We start from the raw sequence: 15,073 nt of genomic DNA, 5'->3' as shown, positions 1-15,073 counted from the left end.
CTATAGGCATACACAGCCCGGTTTGGGAGCGAGCCCACACATGCGTCCCCATCATAGGAATTCTATGGTGGTCCCACAGGAGCCTAGAGTGTTGACCCTAGAAGAGAAGGTTTGGGGGCGTTCTGTGCAATACCATTGCACAGAGCAAGTAAGTAAACTATATTTATTATTTTTTTCAGTTTAAAAAATGATCTTACAATCACTTTAACCGCTTCAATACCGGGCCAATTCTGACACTTTGCTCCTACATGTAAAAATCATCATTTTTTTGCTAGAAAATCACATAGAACCTCCAAACATTATATATGTTTTTTTAGCAAAGACCCTAGAGAATACAATGGCGGTTGTTGCAACTTTTTATCTCACACAGTATTTGCGCAGGAGTTTTTCGAACGCGTTTTTTGGGGGAAAGAAACTGTTTTGTGTTTAAAAAAAAAAAACAAAACAGTAAAGTTAGCCCAATGTTTTTGCATTTTGTGAAAGATGAAGTTACGCCGAGTAAATAGATACCTAACATGTCACGCTTCAAAATTGCACACGCTTGTTGAATGGCGCCAATGTTCGGTACTTAAAAATCCCCATAGGCGACGCTTGAAATTTTTTTACTGGTTACATGTTTTGAGTTACAGAGGAGGTCTAGGGCCAAAATTATTGCTCTCGCTCTAACGTTCACGGCGATACCTCACATGTATGGTTTGAACACCGTTTTCATATGTGGGCGGGACTTACGTATGCGTTCGCTTCTGCGTGTGAGCACACGGGGACAGCGGCGCTTTAAAATTTTTTTATTTTTTTTTATTGTTAATTATATTTTATTTTTTTTTTATTTTGACACTTTTTTGAAAAAAAAAATTGATCACTTTTATTCCTATTACAAGGAATGTAAACATCCCTTGTAATAGCAATATGACATGTCAGGTGCTCGTAATAGTGAGATATGGGGTCAATAAGACCCCATATCTCACCACTAGGCTGGGAAGCCTGAAATAAAAAAAAATAAATAAAACGATCGCCGCTTCCTAGCCGAAGCGGCGCCGTTTTTTTGAATGGAGAGGCCGGGCGTGACGTCATAACATCGCGCCTGGCCTCCGACGATCATAGAGACTCCGGGGACCATCTGGTCCGCCGGAAATCTCTATGATCTACATCCGGCGCCGGCGGATCCACTCTCCGCCTCACCAATCGTAACGGTGAGTCGGAGCAAGCACCGGAGGGCGGCGGGGGGGGGGGGACGTCCCCTCTCGCCTCCCATAGGAACGATCAAGCGGCGGAACGGCCGCTATGATCATTCCTATGGTGTAGAGATTCGCCGGCTAAAACCGGCAATATCTGAATGATATCTGTAACTATAGGCATCGTTCAGATATACCCGCTCAAAGCCAAGGACGTCATATGACGCCCGTGGTATTGAAGTGGTTTTAAGCAAAAACTGCAGTCAAATTTAAAACAGTTAAAACTGTTTTGAGAATGTTGTTGAATGCTGTCTTTTTTGTTTTTGTAGCTTCTAGGTGCATGGATAATCAAATAATAATTGGGATTGTAATTGGTAAGATCTTTGTTTGGCTTGGACTGGGAGTCTTCTGCTTCATCAAGAGACACGTGGAGAAGAAAAAACACTGTAAAATAAACTTTATTTTTCCTGTTATCTCTAATGTTTTTTGTTCAAACCCACCTAAAGAAATAGATATGCCGTGAAATAGATGTTGTACTAATGACTGTAAGAGCCTTAAGGGGGTAATCAGGGGAGAGCTCCTGGAGCATATACAAATCTCCTGTTGAGAAATATACAGATTTATTTTCTCTTTCCCATTTTTTTTCTGATGGGGTATATTTATGTAGGGAGAAAAGGTTTTTTGGGGGGGAATACTACAATATAACCCACGACTGGGATAATTTTGTATGGTCACAACACACGTATGTAGGTGGTGGATGGAAGATGGTTGGAGGGGGTGAAGGAGGGGGCTTTGTGCACACTGCTGCTAGTAAACGGACGTTTAGGAGCAGTTGGGCGTTTTTTTTCAGCTGCCCCTGAACTCTCCTCTATGTTCTCTTATCAGTACATGTACACGGGGACCTTTATAGTTCTTTTCTAGGCAGTTGAGTTTAGAAGTATTTTTTGGAAAGTAAAAAAAATGCGTTCAGGACCGATGTTCAGAGGCATTTGAAACGTCAAATGCCTGTAACAGCTTCTAAACGCGTATAAACGCGGTAACTCATGTTTAGACACGTTTAGTTTACAGGCGTTTTTAATGGAGATACTTTTTTGACTATTTGAAAAAAAAAAAATCTCTAAACGCAAACGCGGCATGTAAATGTGGCAAAACGGACGTTTTAAAACGTTGGTTATTATCTGTCAAGTTAAATCATTCAGGAATGGTTTTAAAACGTCCCATGTACATTAAGGGAAAGGTAGGTAGGATAGGTTGTGTAGGTAGGATAGGTTGTGTAGGTAGGATAGGATGTGTAGGTAGGATAGGATGTGTAGGTAGGATAGGATGTGTAGGTAGGATAGGATGTGTAGGTAGGATAGGATGTGTAGGTAGGATAGGTTGTGTAGGTAGGATAGGATGTGTAGGTAGGATAGGATGTGTAGGTAGGATAGGTTGTGTAGGTAGGATAGGTTGTGTAGGTAGGATAGGATGTGTAGGTAGGATAGGATGTGTAGGTAGGATAGGTTGTGTAGTTAGGATAGGTTGTGTAGGTAGGATAGGTTGTGTAGGTAGGATAGGATGTATAGGTAGGATAGGTTGTGTAGGTAGGATAGGATGTATAGGTAGGATAGGTTGTGTAGGTAGGATAGGTTGTGTAGGTAGGATAGGTTGTGTAGGTAGGATAGGTTGTGTAGGTAGGATAGGATGTATAGGTAGGATAGGTTGTGTAGGTAGGATAGGTTGTGTAGGTAGGATAGGATGTGTAGGTAGAATAGGTTGTGTAGGTAGGATAGGATGTGTAGGTAGGATAGGTTGTGTAGGTAGGATAGGATGTGTAGGTAGGATAGGATGTGTAGGTAGGATAGGATGTGTAGGTAGAATAGGTTGTGTAGGTAGGATAGGATGTGTAGGTAGGATAGGTTGTGTAGGTAGGATAGGTTGTGTAGGTAGGATAGGATGTGTAGGTAGGATAGGATGTGTAGGTAGGATAGGTTGTGTAGGTAGGATAGGTTGTGTAGGTAGGATAGGATGTGTAGGTAGAATAGGTTGTGTAGGTAGGATAGGATGTGTAGGTAGGATAGGTTGTGTAGGTAGGATAGGTTGTGTAGGTAGGATAGGATGTATAGGTAGGATAGGTTGTATAGGTAGGATAGGTTGTGTAGGTAGGATAGGTTGTGTAGGTAGGATAGGTTGTGTAGGTAGGATAGGATGTATAGGTAGGATAGGTTGTGTAGGTAGGATAGGATGTATAGGTAGGATAGGTTGTGTAGGTAGGATAGGTTGTGTAGGTAGGATAGGTTGTGTAGGTAGGATAGGTTGTGTAGGTAGGATAGGATGTATAGGTAGGATAGGTTGTGTAGGTAGGATAGGTTGTGTAGGTAGGATAGGATGTGTAGGTAGAATAGGTTGTGTAGGTAGGATAGGATGTGTAGGTAGGATAGGTTGTGTAGGTAGGATAGGATGTGTAGGTAGGATAGGTTGTGTAGGTAGGATAGGATGTATAGGTAGGATAGGTTGTATAGGTAGGATAGGTTGTGTAGGTAGGATAGGTTGTGTAGGTAGGATAGGTTGTGTAGGTAGGATAGGATGTGTAGGTAGGATAGGATGTGTAGGTAGGATAGGTTGTGTAGGTAGGATAGGTTGTGTAGGTAGGATAGGATGTGTAGGTAGGATAGGATGTATAGGTAGGATAGGTTGTGTAGGTAGGATAGGTTGTGTAGGTAGGATAGGATGTATAGGTAGGATAGGTTGTATAGGTAGGATAGGTTGTGTAGGTAGGATAGGTTGTGTAGGTAGGATAGGATGTATAGGTAGGATAGGATGTATAGGTAGGATAGGTTGTGTAGGTAGGATAGGTTGTGTAGGTAGGATAGGTTGTGTAGGTAGGATAGGTTGTGTAGGTAGGATAGGTTGTGTAGGTAGGATAGGATGTATAGGTAGGATAGGTTGTGTAGGTAGGATAGGTTGTGTAGGTAGGATAGGTTGTGTAGGTAGGATAGGATGTGTAGGTAGGATAGGATGTGTAGGTAGGATAGGATGTGTAGATAGGATAGGATGTATAGGTAGGATAGGTTGTGTAGGTAGGATAGGTTGTGTAGGTAGTAGGATAGGTTGTGTAGGTAGGATAGGATGTATAGGTAGGATAGGTTGTGCAGTTAGGATAGGTTGTGTAGTTAGGATAGGATGTATAGGTAGGATAGGATGTATAGGTAGGATAGGTTGTGTAGGTAGGATAGGTTGTGTAGGTAGGATAGGATGTGTAGGTAGAATAGAAGCTAAGATTTTATCCCTTTAGTATTCTGTCAAAATTTAGGAAGTAAAAAATATTCGCCTGTATTCACCTACAGCATTTATAGCTATATCTTGTATATAGACTTACAAAGGTCTACTACAGAAAAAAATAAAAATATAGAGTTTCAGAAACTTTTCTTTGGTATTTTAGGAACTGAAAGCAAAGTTTTTCAACTCCATGATGCAAAAGGAACCGAATCTGTATACCAGGTATGATTGCAGATGTATAGGTCCACTAAGGTCTAATATTTCAGCTATGGGTGTATGTTTGTATATCATTTTATTCTCTTAATGCTCATTTCTCTTTAAAAGACAATGTATAGTCTTTCTTTTCTATATAATATAATATAATGACAGATAACTTTGATGATTTAACAAACAGCTTGAATAAATATCACCAATGTATTGAATGAATAATACACACCTATTGAGGTTTTTTTTTTAAAGCATAAATAATAAAAATGTAATAAAATTGCCCAAACGGTCGGACATGTCAGGCCAGGGAGTCCACGAGGAACAGCAAAAAAGAGGGGTGCAGGTCCTTAGTGATTGAACTGCAGTGGGGTCTCGTTAGTCCTAGATGTGGAGTCTACGTGTACAGCTGGACTCCACAGCTGGACTCCCTGGCCTGACATGTCCGACGGGTCCCTGTTTTGAGTCTTACCAGCTTTATTGGGGAAGCTTCACATATATTTTTTAATCTATAGCCCACAACTTACGGGCCCATACACCGCTAAACTTCCTTAAAGACACTACTGACTGGTATTATGGAGACCGGAACATGGAGTGATATCTGTAAAACCATCAAACTTTCATCTGTCTAGGATATGGATACTATTTTTGAACTAAATCATACAGTATATCCCCCCCAAAAAAAACCCTGAAGAAGGAAGAGCCCCTTCCAACATGGTGCAAAAATTAACTGTACGAGTTGTTCATTATATTAAACTGTTTTTTAACTATATATTTCATGTAAGTTTTTGAATAAAGCTATATATATTTTTTAATTTTTTTGTCACTTGTGTCACATAAATACAACCTTTCCCCCCTCCCCCCACCCGGGGCAATCTTTCTCTACTTTTCCCGTAATATAGGGATGAGGTGAAGGGCTATTTACAGTTATACTCTGTTTATTTTTGGTTTGGTAGTCTGATATATTTTTATATTACTAAAACTGGAGAGTGCAAAATCTGGTGCAGCTGTGCATGGTAGCCAATCAGCTTCAAGTTTTTTTTTTTTTTTTTTTTAAGCTTTATTGAACAAGCTGAAGGTAGAAGCTGATAAGCTGATTGGCTTCCATGCAAAGCTGCACAAGATTTTGCAGCCTCCAATTTTAGTAAATCAGCCCCACTGTCAATAATAAAGTCAACCAGCTGATATCATCTGCCCTCCCCAATCATGCTACTATGTTATGTATAAAGAACATATATTACTAAATGAATGAATGAACAAATGAATGACTGAATAGAATGATCTCAATAACTGACATATGTATAATCTATTTACATCTTCCATCCAGACTGTACTATTGATGAACATAACACAATTTATGTCCAAGAAGGATCAATACTTTCTCTAAGATGTTTTGCTAAAAGTTTTCTAGAAGCCACAATAACATGGCTAATTCCTAGAAACCTGAACAACACATCTCCAACTGGGAAAATTGACCTTCGTGACATATCATCTAGGGATCATGGATTATATACTTGCAAAGCCACAAATGTACATGGAGCTTCAAGTACCTCTTTAGCATTAAAGATGCTCTGTAAGTAGAAATAACTACTGCATTCAAAATACAAACTTTATTGGTGTTGGGTCCAATTTTTTGTATTTTTAAGTGGAAGTTTTTAAGCCTTTTTTTTCCATCTATCTAACTGGTATATACTGTATGGATGAAACACTATCTAGTGTGCTGCTAATGTGAGAACAGGCAAAACATAGCTTTGTTCATGGTTAAAGTGGATGTAAACCTTCACATATACCCAGTGAAGTGAACAGCCTCAGATGATACACAAAGATTAAACACATTTCCCTACATAAGTTTTACATGTATATCTGCTGTCTTCAGATTTTTAAATTCTTTAGAAAGTGCACACCGTGTTACAGATTTTCTCTTCCTGTTCAGCACTGGGAGTGGATTATCGGCATACAGCCAAGACAGCTGATTGGAGGAACAGCACACACCCCCTCTCCACATTGGTAAAGGAAGGAAGGAATGTGCAGAGCTCTGCTGTGAATCAAGCAGCTCTGTGTTAATCTATTTATAGCACGCAACCTCCCACGACACAAACTTCAGGCTGTTTTTATCTCCCGTGTCGGAGAAACTTGTCAGAAGTCGTCAAGCTGATAACAGAGCTACGGGACAGAAGAAATACACGGGACTCAGTGCTTCGGAGAGAGATAAGAAAACACTACAGATATATGTGCCAGGCTCAAATTTCATGAATTGGGTTTACATCCACTCTAACCGGTTCCAGACCAGCCGCCGTAGTTACACTGCGGCAGGTTGGCTCTCCTGGGTTCATCCGGTGCACCTGCGGCGATTGGATTAGCTTCAGAACCGATCAGTCTCCAGGCCTAGGCCAAGGATTTCTGACCTGGACATGGTGATCGGTCCTGGCAAATGGGAGACTGTCCCCTTCCTGTAAGTGTAAACACAGGCAGGGTAAGTGATGTCGTCTCCCTCTCTGGAATTCTGCGTCAGCCCCAGGCAGCCTCAGATTAGTGGCAGTAGCGCTAACACCCACGCACACACCATACACCTCCCTTAGTAGTATAGTGTGAATGGATCAATATATTTGATCTTATCACATCTATACTAGTATCCCCAGAAGTTTAGGGTTCCCAAAAATGCAGCGTTAGAGAGATCAGCCCAGATACCTGCTAGCACCTGCGTTTAGCCCCTCCGCCCAGCCCAGCCCAGCCAAGTGCAGTATCAATCGATCACTGTCACTTACAAAGCACAAAACACATAACTGCAACATTCGCAGAGTCAGGCCTGATCCCTGCGTACGCTAACAGTTTTTTTGGTAGCGTTTGAAGCAGTCGCTGACAATCAGGTGCTAGTTGTACCAGTAAATTTAGAGGCCAAAATGTCCAATCGAAGGTACACTAGTGAAGAGGCCTACACGTTTCTGAGCATGACAGATGAGAGTGAAGAGAAAGTCACTCATCAGTCAGATTCAGGCTCAGAATACGAACCTGTGACAGCAGCGGCACCCTGAGAGATAGCTCTGATGAGTAGTGGTCCCTGCCAAGGTCATGCGTACCCGACCCTGTTCTTCTGCTGTTGTTGAGGTGCACGAACTGCAGGGCTCACGTATGGAGCAGAGAGCCAGAACTAGTGCCGCTCATCCTTCTGGTGAATTCGCAAGCACCAGCGGCCTAGTACACCCTGGTCATACATCCAGCACTGCAGTAACACTTGGTGACATGGCGAGTGCCATAAGTGCAGTTCAAGCTGGTGCGGTGGCTAGCACAAGTAGTGTCCCGCAGCCACCAAGAAGATGAGCACAGGCCCGTCGAAGCCCAAAGTGCCCTTCCCGCTGCATTTGCCAATCTGAATTGGGAGCCCACAGCTTTTGCAGCGCCCGTACCTCCCCATTCACTGACCAGCCCGGAATTCAGGTGGATTTCACGTCACTTGATTTTTATTTGCTGTTTTTCACTGGAAGATCTCTGTAGATCTATTGTGGGCCAAAGCAATTTGTACGCTGGTCAATTTATCGCCACTAATCCCCAGTTGGCCCTTGCCAGAGATTGGAAACCTATTACGGTTTCTGAATTTAAGACCTTCCTGGGCCTATCCCTCCTCATGGACATAACAAAAAAAAGAAGATTACAGTCATATTGGTCCACTGACCCAATTCATCATATGCCCGTGTTCTCTGCTTGCATGACCAGGACACAATACGAGCAGATCTTGCGATTTATGCACTTCATCGACAATGCACTCTGTCGTCATCGGGGTGACCCTGGATTTGATCTGCTCTACAAAATTCGGCCCCTCGTAAACCACTTCAACCAACAGTTTGCAGCCTTGTTTATTATCGATCAAGTCGTCTGTGTTGGTAAGTCCCTGATTAAAATTTCTGGCAGCTTGTCTATCTAACAATACCTTCCCAGCAAGCGTGTCAGATAGGGGATCAAGATGTTTAATCTCTGTGACAGGGCAACAGGCTATACATATAGTTTTATAGTTTACGAGGGAAGAGATCACGTGGAGCCGGAGAACTGCCCAGACTACATAGGGAGGTGCTAGTACGATTGTGTGGGACATGGTGTTACCCTTATTCGAAAAGGGGTACCACTTGTACGTGGATAATTATTAAAGAAGCGTGCCACTTTTATTCACCTTTTTTTATTGTGGAATTGGCGCATGTGACAACGTGCAATCTAATCGCCGGGGCTTCCCCCAACGGTTTGTAGAGTCCCAACTTAAGTCTCATACACGCGATCGGACTTTCCGACCAGAAATGTTTGATATGAGCCTGTTGGTGGTAAATCTGACTGTGTGTATGCTCCAGATAATTGTTGTCGGGCTTTTCGCCAACAAATGTTGGCTAGCAGGTTTTCAAATTTTCCGTGGACAAATGTGTGTTGTCGGAATTTTTGAGCATGTGTACACAAGTCCGTCAGACAAAAGTCCAAAGTACAAACACGCATGCTCGGAAGCAAGGACGAGCCAGAAGCAGTCGGTCTTGTAAAACTAGTGTTCGTAATGGAGATATCACATTCGTGACGTGGCAAATTATGAAATCTCTCTCACTGCAGCGCATTCTCTTCTTTATAATGCTATAATAATGAAGCTGCTCAATGAGTTCTGACAAACGTATTTTTTTTTCTAGTGATTTCCAGAATAATATTTTTTTTTTCTAGTGATCTCCAGAATAATTTTTGTTTTTTTGTGTCAAGTTACCACAACACCATTATTATCTCGTATTTTTTAAGCTCAAAGATACAACTATGTTGGTGTCCCTTGTTAATTTGACATTGTATTTTTGAAATGTACCTGCCTACTCACAAACAAACTGTCCTTTTTTTAACTAAAATACATTTTTTATTCAATAGGGAGCACAAGGTCATATAAAAATCAAGAGGAAGGCAACAATGGAGAAACAGTTGGAATTGGTGAAGCGTTTGTACCCCAGGGCAGACAAATTATTTGAATTTCAAAATTAACCTGAGGAGTCCATCTAATAGGAAGCTCAATACGGTCCTCGACTCCGAGAGATCAGGAGCAGCAGCAGATGACATATATGTCCTCTGGTCTTAAAACAGCCTGCGTTTTTTGCCAGACCAGACCGAACCCAGGCCATCGCTCTCAACACTTCCTTCCACACAAATTAAAGAAATGAAATAAAAAATGCATTCTCAGCACCAAAAAAACCCCAAAAACTATAAACTCAAATTAAACAAAAAGAAAATTATAAATGATACTAGTGATAATCCCCAGCCCAACAGCCTTCTTGGGGGTGTTGTGGCTGCATTGGCCATGGTCCGCCATGCTGCTGTGGTGGGTGGGGTGGCTGTGGTGTTGGTGGAGGAGTATGGTCGATTTCGCATATGTGCGTTTGCGGGGTGACTTGGCCCCTCCTCCCCTTGTTGAGGAGCTAAAGGATGATCTCTTCACACATACTGCACTGGTCCTACTCCATCTATTTTAATTTGTTGCCTGTCATGCATCCAAAAGCCTCCTGGCCTTTAGGGGGCATGCTAATAGCACTTGTGGCATGCCTGAGAAACGCAGCCGTGGCCTCTTACAGGTTCCTCGACTTCCTGGCCCATTTAGTTGGAGGGCGGAGGGGAGGAACCTGGGATCCAGTCTGGCTGCTCGGCACGGCCTCCTCTTGGCTGAGACTTTCCTGTGTATGAAAATGAGACATATTTTTAGATTTTTGGTTATCAATCACACACAATTTAGAGCTCATGACTGTTGCAAATTGAATGTTAACAAATAGAAAAGACTATCATTGTGACCCCAGCATTTTTAATTCTTGTCCCAATCATTTTTGGCCACTACTGTCTATTGATATGGAAACCACTTTGTTAAAGCAAAAATTTGGGATAAATAACGTCTAGTTAACATCATTAAATTTTTGCCAACAAATATGTTCAACAATGCTATACCTGGGTCAAGCTGAGCTCCTCCACATCTTCTTCCTGTGTCAAAGGACCAGGGTGGACCTCAGGAGCCTCATCCGATATGGAAGGAAGTGTTGAGAGTGATGGGGGTGGTTTAGTTTGGTCTGACAAAAAACTCAGGCTGTGGTAGTACCACAGCCTGGGGACATATATGTCATCTGCTGCTGCTCCGGATCTCTGGGAATCCTGGACCTCCTTGCGCTCCCTATTATATGTACTCAACAGGCTACCAATTTTGGCCTTCAAATAATTGATGTCTGCCATGGGATACACAGGCTTCACCAATTCCAACAGCTTCTCCATCGCTGCCTTCCTTTTGATTTTGTTGGAATAATCCCTGCTTTTAACTTGCCATAGACATGGAAGCTCCCGTTATTACTGGATAAATTCAGGTAAAAAATCAGGGGTTGTAAATGTATCCACCAAATTCCGCCCCTGTCCTTCTTTTTAGTGTATTGCCCGCCTCTTCTCTTGAAGAGCAGTGGGAGAGCAAATGGCGGAGAGACAGCAGGTGCGTGCTGATAGCAGAAACAACAAAAGCTTGGAGCAAGAAACGTCCAGATCCAGGAGGAGATATAAGGCCTCAGATATGTCCTTTGAAGAAATGGTGGAGATGGTGGACATCTTATTGAGGACAGACTATGATGGAAATCATGGACCATACAGAAACCCAAATGCCAGAAAGGCCAAGATCATGGCTAAAGTTGGGAGAAGTCTGCACAGGACATTTGGGGTATGACGATCCAAGGATCAGTTGAGAAATTGCTGGTCAGACCTTAAATTGAGAGAGGAAGTATAGAAAGATCAGGAAAGTGCTGCAAAAAAGTAATTATTTGTCGTGTTTTCCTATTATTATTACTTTTGTGCTGGTCCATGTTCTTTTCTTTACTGTCGTACAGTTTAAAATGCCAGGTTTTATGTTCGTGGAGACAGGAATCGTTCGCAGGACATTAAACATCGTTTGTTCGACCACTAATATTTGTTTTTTGGGAGATGCAGGTTAAATACATTTGTTCAAGCCTACTTTGATTAAAATAAGTTCATTAGATTGTTGTCTAGATGTGTTTGAAACTTTAATGAAATGTCAAATTTATTCAGTGTTAGGAGAGGACACTCAGCAGCTGTTTACGCATCTGGACGCAGGAGCACTAGTGTGGGACACCTTAATACCCTTGTTATGATGTCCCACACAGGTGCTCCAGTGGATACTAGGGGTCTCTCCATGTGTGAAACTTGCACAAAACAGGTAAGTATTCCAGCTTTTGAAAGGAAAAAAATCATGTTTTCAGCTTGGAACTCTGCCAAAACAGGTAAAATTGGAAGTCACTCCCAAGCAATGTTTCATATTACTATTTCTAGCCTAACATATCTGTCTGCTAAGTAAAAAAATACCTTTTTTGTATTCACATAGGGGAGAAAAGAAGAGGGACATCTGGGGCTTATTTTAAAAAGGCAAACATATTTGCACTACAAGTGCAATGCAAGTGCACTTGTAGGGCAAAGTGGATTGGCCTTACAGAAATAAGCCCCAGTGTGTCAACATGTGCTAGCTCCCATCATGGAGATCAATGGACGTGTTATATTTTATTTATTTATTTCAGGTACTTATATAGCGCCGTCAATTTACGCAGGGCTTTACATATACATCGTACATTCACATCAGTCCCTACCCTCAAGGAGCTTACAATCTAAGGTCCCTAACTCACATTCATACATACATACTAGGGACAATTTAGAAAGGATCCAATTAACCTACCAGCATGTCTTTGGAGTGTGGGAGGAAACCGGAGTACCTGGAGGAAACCCACGCAGGCACAGGGAGAACATGCAAACTCCAGGCAGGTAGTGTCGTGGTTGGGATTTACTGCTAGGCGAAAGTGCTACCCACTACACCACTGTCAAACATACATCAAGTTATATCGCAAGATGTTGGTTTGTTCAAAAAACGTTTATAACACACATGTGATTGTGCTTGGATTAAAATGTTTTATACTCAACAATGTGTGGCTTCTTATTTCAATGCTCAATACCAGTGTATTTGTTAAGTTGGTGTAGTTACAATGACAATGTGCTGTAAAATGTGCCAAACTCAGGCAATTTTAGGGACCCCAAACAATTAACTCAATGAGTTGAAAAGGTTGAATATTTTTACTGTACATCCGCCACATTTGGCTGTAAAGCAACTGCCCCTCTACTCACAAAGTACTCCAGATATTTTTGGCGGACTTCTCTGGCATTTTGGGCAGGTAAGCCAACACGGCCACTTTCCAGAGCCATCAGCACTGTTGCTTCAGCTGCAAAGTCCACCTCAGTTGGCACTGAGGCCAGATAGCTGGCTGCATTCCTCCATAAATAATTGAGAAGAATGCAGCAGCACAACACCAAATGATTTAGTTTATATTCTGCCAGGTTCATTGCTGTAAGGAAAAGCCGGAAACCGACTTGACATGATGCCAAATGCATTCTCTACCACTCTTCAGGCACGAGACAGCCGGTAGTTGAAAATCCGTTGCTCTGGGCTCAGGTTCCTCATGGGGAATGGCCTCATAAGATGTTCACCCAGAGCAAAGGCCTCATCCGCAACAAACACAAAGTTGAGGCCCTCCACATTCTCCTCAGGAGGTGGCAACTGCAAGGTGCCATTTTGTAGGCGATGGTAGAACTCTGTCTGGGCTATCACTCCTGCGTCTGAGATTTGGCCGTTCTTCCCAACGACCAGGTATAAAAATTCATAATTGGCCGACACCAACGCTAACATGACTATACTACCAAACCCCTTATAGTTGAAGTAATAAGAGTAATAAGAGTAATAAGAGTTGGGTGGTGGGACAATCCTCACTTGCTTCCCATCAATAGAACCACCACAATTGGGAAATTCCCACTGGTGGTGGAATTGGTGGAATTGGTGGAATTGGGAACCCAGAGTCTGCCATACCTGTGGGTTTGAAGGAAACTGTGGAGTCAAACAAGAAAAAAAAAAAATTAGTACTTTTGCACATAACATTGCAAGCAGATTAGACACAAACATTCTTGGCCAACATAAGTATAACATTTATTGAAATGAGTATTTAAAGACAAAAGTATAAGGTCAACTTATCAGATTCCTCACCCCCTCTGGTGGCCCATTGTAAAAAATGTATGGTGGGAGGGGGGAGGGGTAGATGTTTTGGACAGGTAACCCTCTCCACTTCATTGAGAGCTGAATGCATAAATAATGTGTGTTACTTTGGCCAGCCCCTCCTTACTTACACTATTGGCAGCCCACTGGAGAGGTAAAAAAAAAGTGTCATAATCCAAAAATATGTATATACACTGACCAAATTGAAGCACATTTTTACATTCTGAAATTACCTATCAAGGTAATAGGAGACCAAAACTTACAACAGTACCATTTGAAAGTATTCAGGCAGACCCTTGCACTACATGTTTTGGTGAATTCATCCAGAAATATAACCACAAAAGAGGTATAGAGTGTGTATGAGTTTGGCAAAGTCAGCAGATAGAGTATTGGTATCGGTTGACTTAGCATTAGGGGGTTGGGGGGGAGGGAGGGTTCAAAATGAGTTTGGGCCCCCAAAAAATTGCCCCTTGCACTCTGCCTGAATTTGAGGACAACAATAACATTTGTACACATTTTAGGGGGTGTTTAGGGTAAGCACTACAATGGAGCTGATGAAATGCATTGTTGAGTTACTAGGCTAGGTGCGTATGGGCCCTGGGTAGCATGCTGGGGAGGTTAGTGAAGTATGCATGAAGGACAAAAAAGCAGTATTAAAAGCTTCCAGCATGCATGAGGACAAAGAGAACAGTCACAGCATATTACAATAATAGTAATTATGTGTAGCGCTGGTAGATTTTTAATCTACCGCTGATAGGTAAATTGAGTGGGTTACTTGTTAGAGGAAGTTAGATTTGCCTCTGTTCCAGCTTGGCTGAGTTGCGTGTAGTTCCACACTGTGCAGGTGGGTGTCGTTGTCACCATGGGCCGGTGTTGGAAAGGCAACGTGTTGAAGCGTATGAGTGCTCCTCTGTCCCGGAGACAACTCGGTGGAGGTGGTCCTCCGAGTTGCATTCTGGGAGAGGGTATTTATGGGACAGACGCCATGTTTAGGGGTTTGTTTTCAGCCACCTGCTGGCCCTCCTGGCCAACAGGTATGTGTTAAGAGTACTACCTCGTGGTCCTCCGTTCCGGAGGCCAACGTCGCTGCGGCGTGTGGGTGGGCCCAGAAGCCTGTCTGGGGCCTACCACAGCAGCAGAGGAATGGTCCTGAGCTGTCTATCCTGAGTGAAGAAGCTGGACAACCAAGAAGATCCCAGGGGAGGACCCGTCAAGGAAAGATCTTGGAGAGTGCTGGTCTGGAGAGGGGCCTGGTGACTCGGTTGGAGGACGTATCCTGAAGTAATTTTACTGCATAGTACTGCCGGGTTGGCTTAAAAGTTCAAGCACTGTGTCTGACATTCATCGCAACCAATACATCCTGTGCCGG

This window comes from Aquarana catesbeiana, linkage group LG09 (assembly GCF_042186555.1).
Source record: "Aquarana catesbeiana isolate 2022-GZ linkage group LG09, ASM4218655v1, whole genome shotgun sequence".
Classification (NCBI taxonomy): domain Eukaryota; kingdom Metazoa; phylum Chordata; class Amphibia; order Anura; family Ranidae; genus Aquarana; species Aquarana catesbeiana.
The sequence above is the reverse complement of the archived record's forward strand: the minus strand, read 5'-3'. Positions refer to the sequence as shown.